The 19719-nt window shown below is 45.5% G+C and overlaps 1 protein-coding gene across 2 annotated transcripts in view; it reads left to right on the top strand.

Moving 5' to 3' along the window:
* Positions 1 to 19719, top strand: part of GFI1 (growth factor independent 1 transcriptional repressor) — a 45086-nt gene continuing 25367 nt past the window's right edge. Inside the window, exons 1-2 of one of the 2 annotated variants that reach the window (XM_079981621.1) lie at positions 1 to 109; positions 15183 to 15343. The gene's annotated coding sequence lies outside the window, so the exon portion shown is untranslated. Of the gene's footprint in view, positions 110 to 15084; positions 15344 to 19719 lie in introns of both variants that reach the window. The other variant, XM_079981622.1, reaches the window with a different exon arrangement.

Raw genomic sequence — 19719 nt, 5'->3', positions numbered from 1 at the left:
ATGTGGCCATGGTTTCCACCAGGATTCTATAAACAGATTTAACAGATCTTTTGCATTGCAGGCACAAGTCTAAGGGTCTACCTCGGCGAGATATTCATTTCATCAACTGGTAGGTTTGCGGGAAAACAAACAGAATCCCATCACCTTTCATCTCTCCTCAAAATGCTATCTTTCTACAGCAGCTTCCATCAACCTGGTATCCTCCAGATGTTTCCAACTCCCATCAACTGTTCTGGCTAAGGCTGATGGGAGTTGTAATTCAAAGCATCTGGAGGGCACCAGGTTGATAAAGGTCGTTCTGCAGTCTATAAAGTATCCCACGAATTCCACGGCCACTTTTTTTAGAAAAGGGACAGCTAAATATTTCTGTATGTTCCCCAACTTGTGATCTCTTTCTGTATGTCCCCTAACTTGTGAGATCTCTGGAGGTGTATCCAGAATGCAGTGAACTTAAAGGTAAAGGTAAAGGGACCCCTGACCATTAGGTCCAGTCGTGGCCAACTCTGGTTGCGGTGCTCATCTCGCTTTACTGGCTGAGGGAGCCAGCGTACAGCTTCCGGGTCATGTGGCCAGCATGACTAAGCCGCTTCTGGCGAACCAGAGCAGCGCACGGAAACGCCGTTTACCTTCCCGCCGGAGTGGTACCTATTTATCTACTTGCACTTTGACATGCTTTCGAACTGCTAGGATGGCAGGAGCCGGGACCGAACAACGGGAGCTCACTCCGTCGCGGGGATTCGAACTGCCGACCTTCTGATCGGCAAGTCCTAGGCTCTGTGGTTTAACCCACAGCGCCCCCCGTGTCCCTGGTGCAGTAACATTTGCATGCTGCTAACTACACGAATCAGTGAGACCACTGACTACCTGTACTGTGTTGTGTGGTTGGGTGTAAAGGGCCAATTAGAATGGGGGTAACAATCAAGAATGTATTGGAAGTTATAGTAAGGTTACCAGATTTTTTTCAATTAATCCGGGGACACTTTTCAACTTCTTACTAATCAGATGAATTTTGTCAGGAGACAGATTTGTAAATCTGGGGACTGTCCCCAGGAAACGGGGACATCTGGTAACCTTAAGTTATAGATACAAAGGACTTCAGGAAAAGGCTCTGTATATACTAAGTTTAAGGGAAGCTGAGCAGCGCAGAAGGAGACAGAACTTGTAGTTCTCTAGATGTTGTTGGACTCCAATTCCCATCAGCCACAGCCAGCATAGCTGTTGTCCAACATCAGGAGAGCTACAGGTTCCCCGTGCTTATTGTCTTTAGACTCCATACACAGGATTGGCTTCAGTCCACTTCTATGAACCAGCAATTACCTTGAAACGGACATTACAAAACACCTGTCACAAAATAGCTGCAGAGTTACTTTAGCAGCTTGCTTTGACTGTACAAACAGTAACTTGATTTATTTTTTGTTTAAAAAGCGTTAGCTGATTGTGGATACCATAGCAATGATATCAGAACTAATTTCCCACCTGGCCCACTCTTATTGCATTTAAAGTGACTGGCATTTGAAGTTTTTTTAAAACAACAACAGCAACACCACAAACAAGCAAGCAAAACCTAGCTTTAAGTGAAATACCGCCATATATGGCGCTGTGGGTTAAAGCCTCAGCGCCTAGGGTTTGCCGATCGAAAGGTCGGCGGTTCGAATCCCTGTAGCGGGGTGCGCTCCCGCTGCTCGGTCCCAGCGCCTGCCAACCTAGCAGTTCGAAAGCACCTCCGGGTGCAAGTAGATAAATAGGGACCGCTTACCAGCGGGAAGGTAAACAGCGTTTCCGTGTGCGGCTCTGGCTCTGGCCAGAGCAGTGATGTCACGCTGGCCACGTGACCCGGAAGTGTCTCCGGACAGCGCTGGCCCCTGGCCTCTTAAGTGAGATGGGCGCACAACCCCAGAGTCTGTCAAGACTGGCCCGTACGGGCAGGGGTACCTTTACCTTTACCTTTAATATGATGCCTGGAGCAATCATAGGAAACAGTCTTATACTATCAGGCTGTAGGTCCATCTAGCCCAGAGCTTTCCAAACTGTGTCGCGACATGTTCGTGTGTCGGCTGAAGTGTGTGGGTGTGTTGTGCAAACACTCCCCGCTCTCCTCCTGGGGCTGGAAAGAGGTTAGTTTAAGCTCTGGTTTGCTAGTAAAACTGAATTACTTTGTCACAAAATGATGAATGTCTAAAAAGTGTGTGTCACCAACGTGAAAAGTTTGGAAAGCTCTGATCTAGCCCCTGATCGTCACCAGGCACCAGTTTTCCAGGGTGTCCTGCAAAGGACTTCCTCATCAACTGCCATCTGATTTTTGTTCACTAGAGATGCTGAAGGTTACAGCTGGGATTTCCTTCATGTACTCTACTGACTGAGCCATGACCCTTCTCTGCACTCCTGAATGCTGCTTACATGTTCGTATTTCTGAATTTATTTTCTAGCCCTTAGGTGGGGCAGACTAATCTCCCTGTAATGATCTGGAACACCTTTCAGAAGGAAGCAAATGCCCTTGGAAATTCTTAACCAATTGCCTGCTCACTGAGTGAGGTGAGCTGGGACCTGTGAACAGTTTGCTAAATGGTGCTACAGCACTTGTCCATAACTATGTGCAGAAGGCCCTCATATAAATAAGATAATGGCAATACTTCACAGGATTATAAAGCATGATGTCTGTACCTTAAGTGCTATTTACAATACTAAGCTTAAAGATACTTTGAATGTATATCTGATTATTATTCTAAATCCTCATATCCTTTTGTCCCTTCCCCAACTTGTCAGCGTAAGTTTCCAAAGAACAAAAATGTTGCTATTAGTAAGTTGCTCAAATGTGATCCTGGAACGTCTTTGCTTAGGGCTACTGCCACCTTCTGGGGCAGGGAGCCTGTTCATGTAAACTCTATAAAACATGCATAAATTCAGCAGGTGCAGATTTCCCTGGAATTGCAGGGGGTACGGGAAGGTGTTAATGATGGATGAGGCTTCACCTGTTGGTTTTCTTCCTGTATTAGGATGGGAGCATAGTGTGATGGCATTTGGAAAATATATGGTGCAAGTCTCAATCTCTCCAGTTAGGAGGGCATAGAAAACAATCAAAAAGACTTTTGCTTGAGACCCAGGAAAGCTGCTGGAAATCAGCATAATAGGCGGAGAAGAGTTGTGCTTTTGTCTGATTTCATAAGCTCTGTTCGAACTCGTTTTCCTGTACTTTTCCATTTTTGTTTTATTTTTACCCTGGCTTTCCCTGCCTCAGATCATATGATGAAGCGTGGACGAGACATATATAAGTATACTGTGCCTTAAAAGTGCTATGGAATACACTAAGCTACGTGATAAATTTAAAATGCATTTTAATTTTTTAAAACAAAAAAAATCCACATATTGTACATTCACTTCCCACAACCCCACAGGATATCTTTTTAAATTGTAAAAAATTAAGTCTCACCTAGTGTAAGTCGGAAACAGGGAATCTGCTGCTAAGCTTGGGCTCTCATAATGTCAGCAAGCATGACCAATGGTCATGGTAGGAGTTGTAGTCACTTCCTAGGATTGTAGAGCTACCCAAGGGTTACTGCCACGCATAGAGTTTATTTGCACTGAGGAATGAAAAGTGGGGAACGTCACCTCTTGGATGTCTGCCTGTCACCTACTTGTTAAACATCATAGAGTCCCTGTCCAGCAATGGTGCTCTAAAGAATTTGGGGAAAACCTTGTCCCTTTCCCCCTTCCCTTCCTGTTGTTGTTGTCTTGGGGGGCCGGGGGGGCTGTCCGAAGGCCTCCTCCCTCCTCTGGGTGGAAGCCATTTGAGTGCTGCAAATGGAAATGTTTTGAGTGTGTGTGCATGTGTGTGTGTCTAGTTTTTTTTTTCCTGTGAACTCTGTGGTTTCTGAACCCTCTTTCTAATTTTACAGGCGGTGTGATTTCATGCATGGAGTTAACCAAAGCTTTGCTAAAAACAGGGTTAGTCATAACGATACAGTCACGGCTATGTGTTATGCACACACACACACACACACACACACACACACACACACACAGAGAAAGGCTGCCAGTCCCTTCTCTTCTGTCTCCAGAGCCTTGCTGACTTTGGCTGGGCTCCACAGACCACAGGCACCTTTGGAGATTTTGCAAATAGTGTCCCCGCAACACCACTAGGCCCCAGAAAGGAAGGAGAGAAAGGAGGGCAGAGAGGCTTTTCTAGGCCGTGGTTTTGCTTTCTGCAGGGACTTGCTCCCCCCACCCTCCTCCAGTGGACAAGAATCCCTCCATAGAGGGGAGGAGAAATCCTCCCACCATCTCTTCCAAATTTATGCATTACCTAAGTTCCCAGGGGAAATGAGCAAGCCTGGAGGGGCAGGGTGGGTGCCGAAGTATTTCCAGCCATGTTTATCCCCACAAAAGTTTCCACAACAAGCTATTAGGAGGCCGGGAAACGGCCGCAAGCACCCTGCAGCCTGTCACCTTTGTGCAGGCGGATAATCAACAGGTGAAGCTCTCGTCACCAGCACCCTCCAGAAAGCAGCTGCGCCCATATAATGTCTGCCTGCCCTGCCACCATTGAAGGAGCAGGAGTTATTAGTTATTAGTTCTGTCCCACTTCTCCAAGGAGCTCGGAACAAGGGTTGCCATATTTCAAAAAGGACACCCCAAAAGTTATCCAGGACAAAACATACACGTTTTTAAGAGGTGTTTGAAGTCCAATGACCATGTTGCCACCAAGTGACAATCCCTTGGCTGGTTAGTGGTGACTCCTTGGAAAGTCTTGAAAGATTGCTGAGTCTGTGCAGGGGAAGACAGCCTGCTAGTTATTTTCAAGTAAGCTAGTTATAAGGGGAGCAGGTTCTCAGGCTGTGCACGCACCATACATTTAAAAGCACTTGACTTCCCCCAAATAATCCTGGGAACTGTGATTTGCTAATGGCGCTGGGAAATGTAGCTGTGTGAGGGGTAAACTACGGTTCCCAAGATTCTTGGGAGGATTATATGCTTTAAATGTGTTATAACAAAGTGCCTCAGTCTTGGTAGGTGCAAAAAAATGCCTGTTTTAACCCCTACCACCGAGTAGCCAAATATTTGGGGAGAAGGGGAGATACCACAAGAGCCAGTGTGGTGTAGTGGTTAAGAGCGGTAGTCTCGTAATCTGGGGAATCGGGTTCGCGTCTCCGCTCCTCCACATGCAGCTGCTGGGTGACCTTGGGCTAGTCACACTTCTCTGAAGTCTCTCAGCCCCACTCACCTCACAGAGTGTTTGTTGTGGGGGAGGAAGGGAAAGGAGAATGTTAGCCGCTTTGAGACTCCTTAAAGGGAGTGAAAGGCGGGATATCAAATCCAAACTCCTCCTCCTCCTCCTCCTCCTCTTCTTCTTCTTCTTCTTCTTCTTCTTCTTCTTCTTCTTCTTCATCTTCCCACATATCTGGGAAGAGGGTTTTATTATGGAAAAACTGGTTTCAAGTAGGCTTCAGTGCCAGTGCTGCTTCTTTCAAAAGCCAGCTGTACCAATTACAGGTGCAGGGTTGCCATATTTCAAGAAGTAAAAATCGGGAGACAATAATTGTTGAGCTTTTGGGGGGGATTTGCAAAAAAAAAAAAAAAAAAAGGCAAAGAGTGATACTCAAACACACACTTCCTTGTTCTTTTGTCCACCCAGGCACTAATTTCGCTGCTCAATTTCACGTCCGTGAAATTCCAGATGTATGGCAACCCTAAAATTGGGGTTCCCCCTCCTGCATTTATGACCCCTGCAAAACCTACATTGGTGAGGAGGTGTGATTTCAGACACCTCTGCTTTGAACTATTTTCCAGTGACATTTAAATGCTATATTCTTGATGCTTGTATTGGTATCAGCTTTGCTAGAGTGCACAGGGGTTTTTTCCTTCTCTCCAGCCCACATCAGTAATATGTTACATGTGAATGCATATGGTTTTAGAGAGGCGAAAAGGTGCTATTAATCTCATGGGTGTGGGGGAAAATATTGAGAGAACAATGATCCTTTCCTGGTGGGGGAATGACACCACTACTTATTACTGCCTAGTAGTATAAGGCTGATGGATGCGGGTGGTGCTGTGGGTTAAACCACAGAGCCTAGGGCTTGCCAATCAGAAGGTCGGCGGTTCGAATCCCCGCGACGGCGTGAGCTCCTGTTGCTCGGTCCCAGCTCCTGCCAACCTAGCAGTTCGAAAGCACATCAAAGTGCAAGTAGATAGGGGACTTCCGGAGGCGGCGCGAACGGCAATGGTGGTCCTCTTCCTTCGGTGAAGGGGAAGCTCCGTGGGAAACGGGTCGTCCGCTACGGCGAAGCGGAGACCCACTTCGGAAACCCACAGGCAGTAAAAGCCTGTGGTCTCGGGACCCGGCGGGCGCTGGAAGCAACCCCTGAAACGTTGAAGGAACCCCGTAAGGGGCTCCGGAACGGGGAGGGGGTAGCGGCGCTGTGGGTCGTTCCGCAAGCTACGGAGTGAAGCCGCGCTGCTGCTGCCGGTGAGCGCTGACCTTTTTTCCTGAAACTTTCTGATGTGGAAAAGCAACAACCCGTGAGTAAAGAAGGACCTTATTAAATTGGAGACTAAAATCTATTGAATTTGGCTGAAAGCGGAGCGACGAAAAACAGGAAGTCCGTCTTCCGCTGTCATTGAACTTCAAAGCAAAGAGCTGGAGGAGTGGAGGTAAAGAAAGAACTTTTAACCTAATTGATCTGAGCAACCACTGAACCTTTTCTGTAAGCGAATAAGGATTCTAAGCATTTGATCTTATGTTCTATACTTGCATCGTGATACCTTTCTTCTATTTGGAAATATAATTTGAGTAAGAAACCCAGGTGCTGGAGCTGCCTGAGTAACTGAGCTGTCAGTTTGCAGATTTGGTTACTTTGAATCAAAAATTGCAACAATCTGAGGGAGTTTGGACTTGCTACTTTGAAGCATCATCTGAAATACCAGTATGCTCTGTTTGAAACAATGTGGCGCTAATACTAACTCTGCTTAAAACCTGTTATTGAAGGTTCCTGGACTTAAAACTTGATTTTAACAATTTTACTAGAATTGATCTCTTCCCTAAAGACATTTTAAGCTCCCCCTAGAGGATTTTGGATTTACAGCAGTGACATTATTTTACTTTCCTTTTCCCGGCCTCCTGCTTGACTGTTACCATTTGGGCTGTTGTTTTCTGATGGGAACAACTCAGCTTGACCTTGACTCTTAGATAGCTCTGGAATGAGTGGCGCTAGAAAAAAGGGACCAAGAACCAGACAAACAACTTTAACAACTTTAACCGCAGCCTCCCAGGCACGTAGATCATCTGTACCTACTTTGCCTTCAGAGGAAAAAGTTGCTTCTCTGCCAAAAGCAGGGGAGGAAGAAATTGAGCAATTACAATTGGAAGATATGGCCTCAGGAGCAACTGCTTTTATTTTAGAGAAAATTTATGAAAAACTGGAATCTCTGGATAAGAGAGTGGAATCTTTGGATAAGAAAACTGATGAGCAAACAGCTAAAATTGATCAAAACACAGAATGTTTAAATAGACTAACTGGACAAGTATCACAGAACGCACAAGCAATTGGAGAATTGACGGGGGCCATAGCAGAAAATCGGAAATTGGCTGAAGATATTAGTCAAAGACTTGGAATTTTGGAACAAGAAGTAAGACCACTCTGTAAACAAGTAGATGAACATCAGACTATGACAGAACTACGGAATCGGGAGAGTAACTTAAGGATAAGGTCGATACCAGAAGTGGAAGAAGGCAACTTAGCTGAGTTTTTGACTAAAGAACTTTCCAAGTTTTGGAACTTAGAGGAAAAGGACTTTAAAATCGTATCAGCTTTTAGGCTTGGAAGACTTATAAAGAAAGAGAAACCCAGAGACTGTTTGATAATATTGAGATCAAAGGAGGAAAGGGATAAGATTTTGGGCCTACACTACGGAAAGTCACTGGACATTTCGGATAAAAGAATTGAAATTTACAAGGATATTCCTAAACAACTGCTGGACCTTAGATCTGGCTACCTCGAATTGGTTAGATTGTTGAGGAGCAATTCAATTATCTTCAGGTGGGAGTTCCCCCAAGGATTATCTTTCACTTTTAGAGGGAAGAAGGTCAAAATCAGAACATTGGAAGATAGAGATAAATTTTTGACTGCATACGGAGAGGACCTTCAAAAAGGAATTGAATCACCCTCTGGGCCTGGAGCACCAGCGGTACCTGCACCCTTGGAACCGGAAGATCCAGCGAATAAGACACCACCCCCAGGAAAATAACCAGATTTATTCAGGATGTCTCTGCAACTTTTGAGTTGGAATATAAATGGCTGTAATATTCCGGAAAAAAGGAGGAAAATTTTCCACATATTAAAAAAGGAACAATTGGATATTATTTGCCTACAAGAAACTCACGTGATTAGGCTCCACAGAAAAGTGTTAATAAATAAAAGACTTGGCCAGGAATTTATATCTTCGGATAGAGTAAAGAAGAGAGGGGTGGTGATATATGCAAAAGAGAGCCTGTCACCTAAACTTTTATTTAAAGATGAATATGGAAGAATTTTAGCAATTGAGATACAACATCAAGGAGAGAAGATCTTGATATTAGGAATTTATGCACCAAACGAGGGGAAATCGGAATTTTACAAGAAGCTGCATGAGACTATGCTGGATTATCTGGACTATGATAACATCATTATGATGGGAGATATGAATGGGGTCGTATCAACTAACATGGATAAGTCACAAAGCCAAAATGTTACAAAAGATGGCAGACTACCAAAGACTTTTTTTGAAATGACTGACAATATGGACTTGATTGACATTTGGAGAAAGAAGAACCCCTTGGGAAGAGAGGGAACATTCTTCTCTGAAGCCCAGCTGACTTGGACAAGAATCGCCCAAATATGGATATCTAGAGGTCTGGCACCTAAGGTTAGAAAGGTGGAAATCTGCCCAAAGACCTGCTCCGACCATAATGCACTAAAGATGGACATGACACTACTACCAACCGGCTCCTTTAGATGGAAGATGAATGACAATTTGTTTAGAGATCAGGAGATTATTAAGAAGGCCCAAAAAGTTTTGAAAGATTATTTTGAGATAAATTTGAACACTACAGTGGAAAAAAGAATCATCTGGGATGCAAGTAAGGCTGTGATGAGGGGGTTCCTGATTCAACAGAATGCTGTAAAGAAAAGGATACAAAATGAGAGGAAAGACAAAATCTTGGAGAAAATTAAAGAATTAGAGAAGAAGTTAAGATCAAATCCGAAGTCACAGCCGACTCTGAAAGAAATTAAACTTCATCAAGCCCAATATTCTAAATTGATAAATCAGGAAATAGAGTGGAAGATTAAATTAATGAAACAAAAAACTTTTGAATCGGCGAATAAATGTGGAAAACTGCTAGCTTGGCAGCTGAAGAAGAGACAAAAACTAAATACAGTTACAAATTTAGAGATTGAAGGAAGAAATATTCAGAACCCTGTGGACATTAGAAAGTGCTTCCAGAGATACTTCAAAAAATTATACACTCAAGGGCCGCAAGATGAGGTTGAGATTAAACAATTTCTGGAAAAAAATGGGCTACCAAAATTGTCACAAGAAAATAGATCAATCCTGAACTGCAAAATAACACGACAAGAGATTGAACAAGCCATTCAGAATATGCAAATGGGCAAATCTCCAGGGCCAGATGGGCTGACCTCCAAGTATTATAAGACATTAAAAGACTATTTGATACAACCACTGATGGAGGTTAGCAATGAAATTATGGAGGGGAAGAGGGCGCCGGAATCGTGGAAGGAAGCCTTTATCACATTGATACCAAAATTGGAAGCTGAAAAGACACAACTTAAGAACTATCGTCCCATCTCTCTTTTAAATATGGATTACAAAATATTTGCAGACATTTTGGCAAGTAGACTTAAAAAAGTTTTAAATGAAGTAATTCACAAGGACCAGGCAGGCTTTCTCCCAGGTAGACACTTGTTTGCTAATACAAGGAACATTATTGACATCTTGGAACTTTTGCAAACAGATATAAATACAAAAGCAGTGTTAATTTTTATAGATGCGGAGAAGGCCTTTGACAATATTTCCTGGAAATTTATGAAGGGAAATTTAAAAGAAATGGGAGTGGGACGGGGTTTTGAGAATGGGATTGATGCAATATATTCAGAGCAAAAGGCTAAATTGATAGTCAACAATGTGGTTACAGAAGAGTTTAAAATCGAAAAAGGAACACGACAAGGCTGCCCTATTTCCCCTTTGCTATTTATTTCGGTTCTGGAGGTGCTCTTGAATATGATTAGGGGGGACCGGTTGGTGGAAGGAATTCAGGTCGGAGAGAAAAAATATAAACTTAAAGCTTTCGCAGATGACCTAGTTTTGACCCTGCAGGAGCCAGAATCTAGTACGAAAAGAGTATTACAATTGATTCAAGATTTTGGTCGGGTGGCGGGATTTAAATTAAACAAACAGAAAACTAAGGTATTGGGAAAAAACTGGACAGATACAGAGTCAGAACGGTTTCAGAAAGAGACAGAACTAAATGTGGTTAAAAAAGTAAAGTACCTAGGGGTAAACATAACAGCAAAAAAACTGAGTCTTTTTAAGGATAATTATGAAAAATGTTGGTCAGAAATTAAGAGAGACTTAGATAGTTGGACAAAATTGAAACTTTCTTTGCTAGGCCGAATTGCTGCTATCAAGATGAATGTATTGCCAAAAATGTTGTTTTTGTTCCAAACATTACAGATTGTGGACAAGACGGAGTGCTTCCGGAAGTGGCAGAGAGATATTTCTAAGTTTGTCTGGCAGGGCAAAAAGCCCAGAATTAAGTTTAAGATATTAACTGATGCGAAAGAAAGAGGGGGCTTTGCCCTGCCAGACCTAAAGTTGTACTATGAGGCCGCAGCTTTCTGCTGGCTAAAAGATTGGCTACTTCTCGAAGACACTGATGTATTGGATCTGGAAGGTTTTAACAATGCTTTTGGTTGGCATGCATATTTATGGTATGACAAGGTTAAGATCAATAAGGCCTTTAAGAACCATATTGTCAGAAAAGCAGTGTTTAATGTCTGGACAAAATATAAAGACTTACTGGAAAATAAAACTCCAAGGTGGCTTTCACCGCTGGAAGCTAAGGCTCGAAAAAGACCCAATATGGAGGCCAAATGGCCAAAATATTGGGAAATATTAGAAAAAGATGGAGACAATTGGAAATTGCAGAGTTTGGAGAAAATTAAGGACAAAGTGCGAGACTGGTTACATTACGCTCAGATTAATAAAGTTTTTAAAAATGACAAAAAGTTAGGGTTCCAGGTGGAGAAATCGAAATTGGAAACAGAACTGTTAGAACCTAAGACTAAGATACTTTCAAGAATGTACAACTTGCTGTTAAAATGGAATACACAAGATGAAATGGTTAAATTGGCCATGATAAAGTGGGCACAGGATATAGGGCATAATATCATGTTTGAGGACTGGGAAAGGTTGTGGACCAACGGGCTGAACTTCACTGCATGTAATGCTTTGAAGGAAAATGTAATGAAAATGATATATAGATGGTACATGACCCCAGTTAAACTTGCCAAAATATACCATTTGTCTGATAACAAATGTTGGAAATGTAAAGAAAATGATGGAACATTCTTTCACCTCTGGTGGACTTGCCCGAGAGTGAAGGCCTTTTGGGAAATGATATATAATGAGTTGAAAAAGGTATTTAAGTATACCTTTACTAAGAAACCAGAGGCCTTCCTTTTGGGTATTGTCGACCAGAAGGTGTTAAAGAAGGACCGAACATTTTTTATGTATGCAACAACGGCAGCAAGGATACTCATCGCTAAGCACTGGAAAACTCAAGATCTACCCACACTGGAAGAGTGGCAGATGCAACTGATAGACTATATGGAACTAGCCGAGATGACCGGCAGAATCCGAGACCTGGGAGAAGAGAAGGTTGAAGAAGATTGGAAGAAATTTAAGATTTACTTTAAAAAGCATTGTAATTTGGTTGAATGTTAAGATGGAGGCTAGATCATAAATAATTGACCACCACTAAATTAGATGGTAAATGGTGTTTCCTTGCGCTGCTCTGGTTCACCAGAAGCGGCTTAGTCATGCTGGCCACATGACCTGGAAGCTGTACGCCGGCTCCCTTGGCCAATAGAGTGAGATGAGCACCGCAACCCCAGAGTCGGTCACGACTGGACCTAATGATCAGGGGTCCCTTTACCTTTACCTTTACCTTTTAGTATAAGGCTGATGGATGCGGGTGACGCTGTGGGTTAAATCACTGAGCCTAGGGATTGCTGATCGGAAGGTCAGCGGTTCGAATCCCTGCAACGGGGTGAGCTCCTGTTGCTCGGTCCCAGCTCCTGCCAACCTAGCAGTTTGAAAACGTGTCAAAGTTCAAGTAGATAAATAGGTACCGCTCCGGCAGGTTTGCGGGAAGCAGCTTAGTCATGCTGGCCACATGACCCAGAAGCTGTATGTAAAGCGAGATGAGCGTCGCAACCTTAGAGTTGTCCATGACTGGACCTAACAGTAAGGGGTCCCTTTACCTTTACCTATAAGGCTGAACCTTGCCAGCCAATGAAAGGGATGTGGCTCTCCTTGCTGCAGTGTGGGATCACCTGGGGGAGCAGTTTTGGAAGGTGGCTGATTGTGGCATGTAGCAAGTGAGGTGTTTTCAACTACCAGGCAGAGTTGACCCTCCTTTCTGTATATAACACAGACAAGCAGTAATGTGGGAAATATTTGTGGGGGATTGGAGATAGACTTCCTGAACGTGCGAGGAATTAGTGGCATGCCTGATTGGCACAGATGTCATGGGCATCATCCAGTCACTGTCGGCGACACTATTACTGGCATTACCTCCACAGGAAAATACCCAGTCACCCATTGCACTTACTCACTTGCAATTCTGGTTTCTTGCCTGCTGATAAACAGCAGCAGAGTTTCTGTGGCAGCACCATTTAGGCAGTACAATATGCATCCCACTGCTTCTTTGCAAAACCATGATACCGTATGTGTATCATAGCCAATTTCAGCCACATTGTGAATAGCTACTGCAGCCAAGAAGGCAAATGCAGGGTGAGGCCTGGGATCAAGAGGCCTGGTTAGTAGCTTCTGCGTCCAGAGCAGGGCCTGTACAAGAGTTGAATCTTAATTCAGCACTGTAACAGGGCACCATCCTCCACCACACCAGAGGGGGCAACAGGCTAGATTATGGGGTGTAAAGCAGGATGTAGGGCACACAAAATTACCGTATTTTTCCATGTATAAGAGTTTTAGGGGGGGAAACAGTCTCCAAAATTTGGGCCCATCTTATACACGGGAGCCATCTCCCCCCATTTTCTTAAACCAGAGTCCCCCAAAATAGGGGTTGTCTTATACATGGGGGTGTCTTATAGACGGAAAAATACGGTATGTCCTCTCCAGTCCAGTACCTGACATTGCCAACCCTCTCCCCACAAGCCCAGCATCCGCCACCTGAGGCAATTGCCTCATTCTGCCTAATGGTAGGGCTGGCTCTATAACAAAGATTAAACTAAAACATAAATAAATCAGAAACCTGTGTAATGTGAGAGGACTTTGCCATGGTGAATGTAGTTTGAACTGGGTTTTGTTCCCTTAGACAAAAATATGTGGAAAGGATTTGTTGAGGGAAGGAAGTTTGAAATTCACCAATGTATAGGTTCATTTCAGTATCACACACTGTTCTTTGCTGTGCCAATTGGTTGGAAGAAGGCATTTGACTTGATGCAGGAAGAATGCTGTGTAACTTGAAAGTCTGTATATTTATCCATTCACAGAAGTTTGGCCACTCAGGCTGCACCTACTTGGGAGTAAGCCAATTCAGTTCAGTGGGACTTATTTCAAAGTAAGCACGTCTAGGACTGTGCTGTAAAAGAGATGGAAAATTAATCACTCCCGCCTACTTAGATTTTTCTGTCTTACAAGGGCCAGCTATCTGAGCCAGCCCTACTATTAGGCAGGCAGAGTGAAGTTGGCTTGCCTGAGATATCAGAGATTGCAGTACTGTTAAAGGCAGTGAGTCATCAGTGATTTACAGTGCAATCCAACCATGTTTACTCAGAATTAAGTTCTATAGAATTAAATGGGGCTTCCTCCCAAGTATATAGGGATAGGATTGCAGCCTTAGTTTGTACATATGGGTTGTATCCTAGGAAGTTGTACTCAAGAGTAGACCCATTGCTAAGAGTAGGCCCATTAATTTAAAGGGTCTGCTCTAATTTAGTTCAAGGCTTACATTTATCACAATGATCTTAGGTTATCTTTGATCTATACACAAAAACATTGCCATTATATGAAGACCAAGAGTGGCATGCAACTAAGATTTACCCAGAGCATAACCAATTGAAATTAATGAATGTGACTAAGTTAGGCCTGTTAATGTCTACGGGTCTACTCTGAGCAACACATAGCTACCACCCAAAATAAACAGGGTAAAATTAAATGTTGAAGGGTACTGTGTCCTGTGTTAAGGGACACAGGTGGCGCTGTGGGTTAAACCACAGAGCCTAGGACTTGTCAATCAGAAGGTCAGTGGTTTGAATCCCCGTGACGGGGTGAGCTCCCGTTGCTCAGTCCCTGCTCCTGCCAACCTAGCAGTTCAAAAGCACGTCAAAGTGCAAGTAGATAAATAGGTACCGCTCCAGCGGGAAGGTAAATGGCATTTCCATGTGCTGCTCTGGTTCGCCAGAAGCGGCTTAGTCATGCTGGCCATATGACCCAGAAGCTGTATGCCGGCTCCCTCGGCCAATAAAGCGAGATGAGCGCCGCAGAGTCGGCCATGACTGGACCTAATGGTCAGGGGTGCCCTTACCTTTACCTTTACTGTGTCCTGTATTTTTTCAACCCTGATTGGATCTGCAGCCCTTCCTGCTAGTGGAAGCCAGATCCTGAGGGGTAGAAGAATAGGAGAGCCAAATGAACAGCAGAACCCATCATGGCCACTTTGGTTCTGAGCCCTGGCTGACTCGACACACCTATGTAGCAGGGCTACTGTAAAGGCCAGAAAGGAACGAGTGAGCTGGCCAGCTGATTTGTTTTATTGTCATTTTATTTATGTTTTGGGTCGCCTTTTAGAGAGAGAAGGAGGAGGAGGTGAAGAAGAAAAGCAAGATTTTGGTGGTATTGCAGCAGCAGGCTCACTAACGCTCAGGAAGTGGAATTTGTGGTTTCAGGGGCTGAGCTCAGAAGGGGTGTTTAGAAAGAAAAGGTCCAGCGCAAGACACCGATTCTTCAGAGACGACGACGAGGAGGAAGAGGGGGTTGTGTATTGAAGGTCCCCGAGGACAAGCAAGAGGCAGGCAGCAACCGTCTCCTTCCACCGCCTTTCTCCATGGTAAGTGAAGCTCTTCTTCTTCTTCTTCTTCTTCTTCTTCTTCTTCTTCTTCTTCTTCTTCTTCTTCTTCTTCTTCTTCTTCTTCTTCTCCTCCTCCTCCTCCTCCTCCTCCTCCTCCTCACTCACCTTCTCTGCTTTCTTCTGAACCCTGGAAAGTGGGGGGGGGGACGGACGAAGGACTCGCGCACCCAGATTTCCGTCCATCGGAGGGCGGCTCGGTTCTCCGCGCCACCCACTCGTGTTTGCGTCGCTGCCTTCTTTACGCACGTGTGAGCGGGGGAAACGGACTCTGCTTCTTCCCGGAAGTGGAGGCATCATCACCCCCACCCCCCCAAAAAGGGCTCGTAAACTCAGCCTCGGCGCCTGTTTTGCTTGCAGCCTAGGAACTTGGTGGCTGTTAGTTCCTGAGCAAGTGCAGAGTGTGTGGCTCCTATTCCCCACTCCGCCTCTCCACCCCCCTGTTCTTGTACGATCATAATCAGCTCTGGGATATGATAGGCTGCTCAGAAGGAGTGTTTTTTTCCAGGGCAAGCTTCAGGCCTGGCCCTTCTCATCGAAGAAGGAAGGTAAATTAGTGGATGGGTGCAGAGCAGAGAGAGAGACTCCTGGGCGCTTCGCCACTTCTGCCGCTCTCTCCACTGGTTTCTTTGTCTTTCTGGGTTTGTTTGGGAGGGGTGGGGCAGGGTCTGGGTGGGGCAGAGGCAGGTAGGGCTGGGAGAGGAGCCCCCATCTGGGATCCCGGCAACGCCGAGCTAGCAAGAGGAAGCTTCCTATATCCAAGCAGGCTTTTTTGCAGTTCGGAAAGGCAGCAAACTCTGCCAGTCATGGAATCATAGAAGTCGTGTAGACTTGGAAGGGACCACGAGGGTCATTCTGATCTAGCACCCAGACTTCAAATCCCACCGGACCAGGCTCCCGATGAAGGAATTGCCTTCCTGGATTCTAAAACCCTAAAGTGGTTGGAAGCTCCAACAGCACCCTACGCTTGCAAGGTGAAGGGAACGGTCTTCGGGCCACGTGCCATCCGACCCATCATACATACACCTCCCACTGGCCACACGTTACAGGCAAACGCGTGCCACCGCCAGATGCGCATTTTCCAGGGTCTTTTCTTTCGCAAGCAGCCCTAGGCTTGCCTTACTCCGAAGAAAGTCCCAGGTCACTGTGTAAGGGGACTGTGAAGCCTGTGTATATTTAAGAAAAATAGGGAGGAACGGTGGTGGGTTGTTTTTGTTTTGGAGAGGGGCGATTTAGAGCGGCGAAGGGTCCTTTACTCCTGTTAGCCGGTTGCCAACAGAGAGAGAGAAGGATTACAACTGCGGAGAGGGCAAGCCATATTACCCGCACCCAGGCTTCTCCTATCAAACCTTCCCAACTTTGTTCCTGGGAGCTCCTTCCATTTAAACGATGGTTCGTGCAATGGCGAAATTGGACGAGGGAGCCAAGGAGGAGTTGTTTTGTTTGAAACCGAAATCCAGCCGCAAGGTGGGGGGGGGGTGTGAGGATGCGGGGCGGGGGCTTCCCTATCAGCAGGTGGGAAAGGTGAGTGGGGTTCACCGCAGATCCAAATTACTCAGCGCCGAAGGTGGTTCAGTGACAACAGCCTGGGGAATGAGGTTTCGTGTTAATCATTCCCACGGACTGTTGCCGCCCAGACATTTAAATACACTGCTTATAAAAGGGCAGCTTCACACCCGAGGCTTCTCTAGGCTATTCTTATATATATATATACAGTGGTACCTCGGGTTAAGTACCTAATTCGATCCGGAGGTCTGTTCTTAACCTGAAACTGTTCTTAACCTGAAGCACCACTTTAGCTAATGGGGCCTCCTGCTGCTGCCGCACCGCTGAAGCACGATTTCTGTTCTCATCCTGAAGCAAAGTTCTTAACCCGAGGTACTATTTCTGGGTTAGCGGAGTCTGTAACCTGAAGCGTATGTAACCCGAGGTACCACTGTATATATAAAAGGCACGGGGCATGTTCACACGTGTATGGCACAATCGCGTTCGCCCTTGTAGCGTCATGCGTGCCTTCCCGTTGAACCAGTGGTTCTAAAAAGAAGGTTAGGTGGCCCGAGCGCACTCTGAACAGCCGAAAAAAGATGTGAAACGCTTTGTCAATGGATTGGATTAGCTACCCAGCCCTACCCTATGCTGGAAATTGCTCTTCAAAGACAATGGAATCCAAGGCGCACGCGAGACCCCCTCCCGCAAAGATGCCAGGGCCCTGGGTGCCCGAGCACCCACAAAATCCCCCACAAATTTCGGTGCCAGGGCCATGCACGCTGCATGGCACCCACGGCCCCGGGCACCCACAGTTGTGGGGCCAAGCTGCTACTCCTGCCCTCTCCATTTTCCTACCTAAAACATTGCGCGCGCTCTCGCGTGCGCTCGCTCTCTCTCTCGGAAATATCTAATCTGGCGCTGCTCCTGCTTTTCTTCCAACGAATCAATAGAGGGCAGGGGCGAGGGAGGAGGAGGCTGTCGCAGATAAGTCAACCAATCTATCAAGGCGCTTTGATTTTTGGTCCCCACTTTCCGCTTCTGCGTCTCCTTCTCAAGGATGAATGGAGAAGCAGGTGGAACGACCGGGAAATTCTCCCACCAGCAGTAAAACGGCAGCAGAAACAACAACAATAAAGCCCGTGGATCTGGCCTCCCAGCTGCCTTTGATGCCTCCCTTTTGAAATGGACAGGATGCGGCCAGCTTTTGCCAAAAGCGCGAGCTTGCAGCCACACCGCACACGCACATATTACCTATATATGCACGTAAACGTTGGTGTTACCATCACGACCAGCCAAGCTAAAAAACTAAAAGCATGTTTAAAAGTTTGAGCAGGAACGGGAGCCGCGCAAAGCAGGTTACCTGTAATCTGGCGGTGGTTTGCAAATATTGCACTTTTTTGGGGGGGTGCAATCTAGTATAACTGGTGTCTTCTGTAGCACCCGCGCAGTTCCCAGTTAGATCTGTGCCGGAGCCCAGATTTCTCCAAGCGGAATGGGCCGCCTGGACTTTTTTATAGAATAAAAAAATAGTTCGTGTGGGTAAAAGGTTATCCTCCATTTTTTATTATTTGCAAAAGCCTGTTCGGGACTCTGCACATATATAATAGTGGGCAGCGTTTGTCCTGCTTCAGGCATTCAGATCACAAGATCCAGCATCTTGTAGTAGCCTAATCAGTCAGGGCTGCTTTTCTTCTTATCATTCTTTTTCCTGGGAAGGAGAAGCCCTTTCTTAGAAACCGGCGGAAGGGCGCATCCCGCAAGCGCATCACCCAGCTCTTGCAGTGGGATTTGCGCAGAGGGGAAGTCCCGCGGTTCGTGCCCGGATGCACTCAATGCAAATGCGTAAAAATAATAATAATCGAAATGCGCAGCCATGTTTTACTTATGAGACTCATTCTCAGGTAAACGCGCCTAAATTTGTACTATCCTCCTGACGCTTGTAGTTTATTCAGCTTTTCTGAACCCCTGAGAGCTCGGCACTTTGAATCCAGCAACTCTGGCTAAGTCTAGTCTATGGATTTGATAGAAATGTCCAGTTGGAAGGGATCCCCTTGTGCAGCCCCTTGCAATTTCATTCCACCTGCCACAAACCCCCTAAAGACAAAGAGGTTGTATCTGGATAGACACCGCGCGCGCTCAGCACACGTTCATTTATTTGCTTAAAATCAAAAGATTGAAATGAAACTAGACAGAAAATGCTCAGGAGCAGGGCAGTGGCGAATTGCGAGGACGTGGAGGCGGAACCAGATTTTTGCCGCTATCTTCAAACTAAAATAACTTTTCAACTCCAGCAGTTCCTCTTAAACCCCTCCTATTCAACAGGACACGACACGGAGATAATAAAAACTGCGTGACGTTTCGATGAATTCGAGGCTGACTTTGGGGGGGACTCTCAATATTTGGCGCTTCCTCCCCTCGCCTCTCTGCACCCCCCCCCCGTCCTAGCTTCAGATTCAATCCTGATTTAGGTGTCCATGGAATGACAACTTTGCCCGGGCATCCGGTCTACGTAACCAAAATGCTGGTTGGTTTCCATAAAGTACATGCCGCGAATCTGCCAGTTCCTGCAGGATACTAAAAGCGCGACTGTTCTACAATTCCCGCCCCCTCAAAAAAAAGAGAAAGAGTTTGATCGTTTCTCGAGGTTCCTCTAACGGTTCATGTTCCCCCAAGGTCCCTAAATCCTAATTTAAGTCACTCCTCCGCAGCCTTCAGCCAACCTATTTTGCGTTTCACCCGCAGGCAATCTGGGTGAAGCAATGAGTTATTACCCTTTCAATCACTATTGCTTATCTGAGGAACATAAATAAATAAATCATGCAGCCCACGTTTATTTTTGGTTGAGGGAGCGGTGGTGGTTGCGCATTCAT

Source organism: Podarcis cretensis, assembly GCF_951804945.1.
Source record: "Podarcis cretensis genome assembly, chromosome: 6".
Taxonomy (NCBI): domain Eukaryota; kingdom Metazoa; phylum Chordata; class Lepidosauria; order Squamata; family Lacertidae; genus Podarcis; species Podarcis cretensis.
This window is presented reverse-complemented; position numbering and strand designations above follow the sequence as displayed.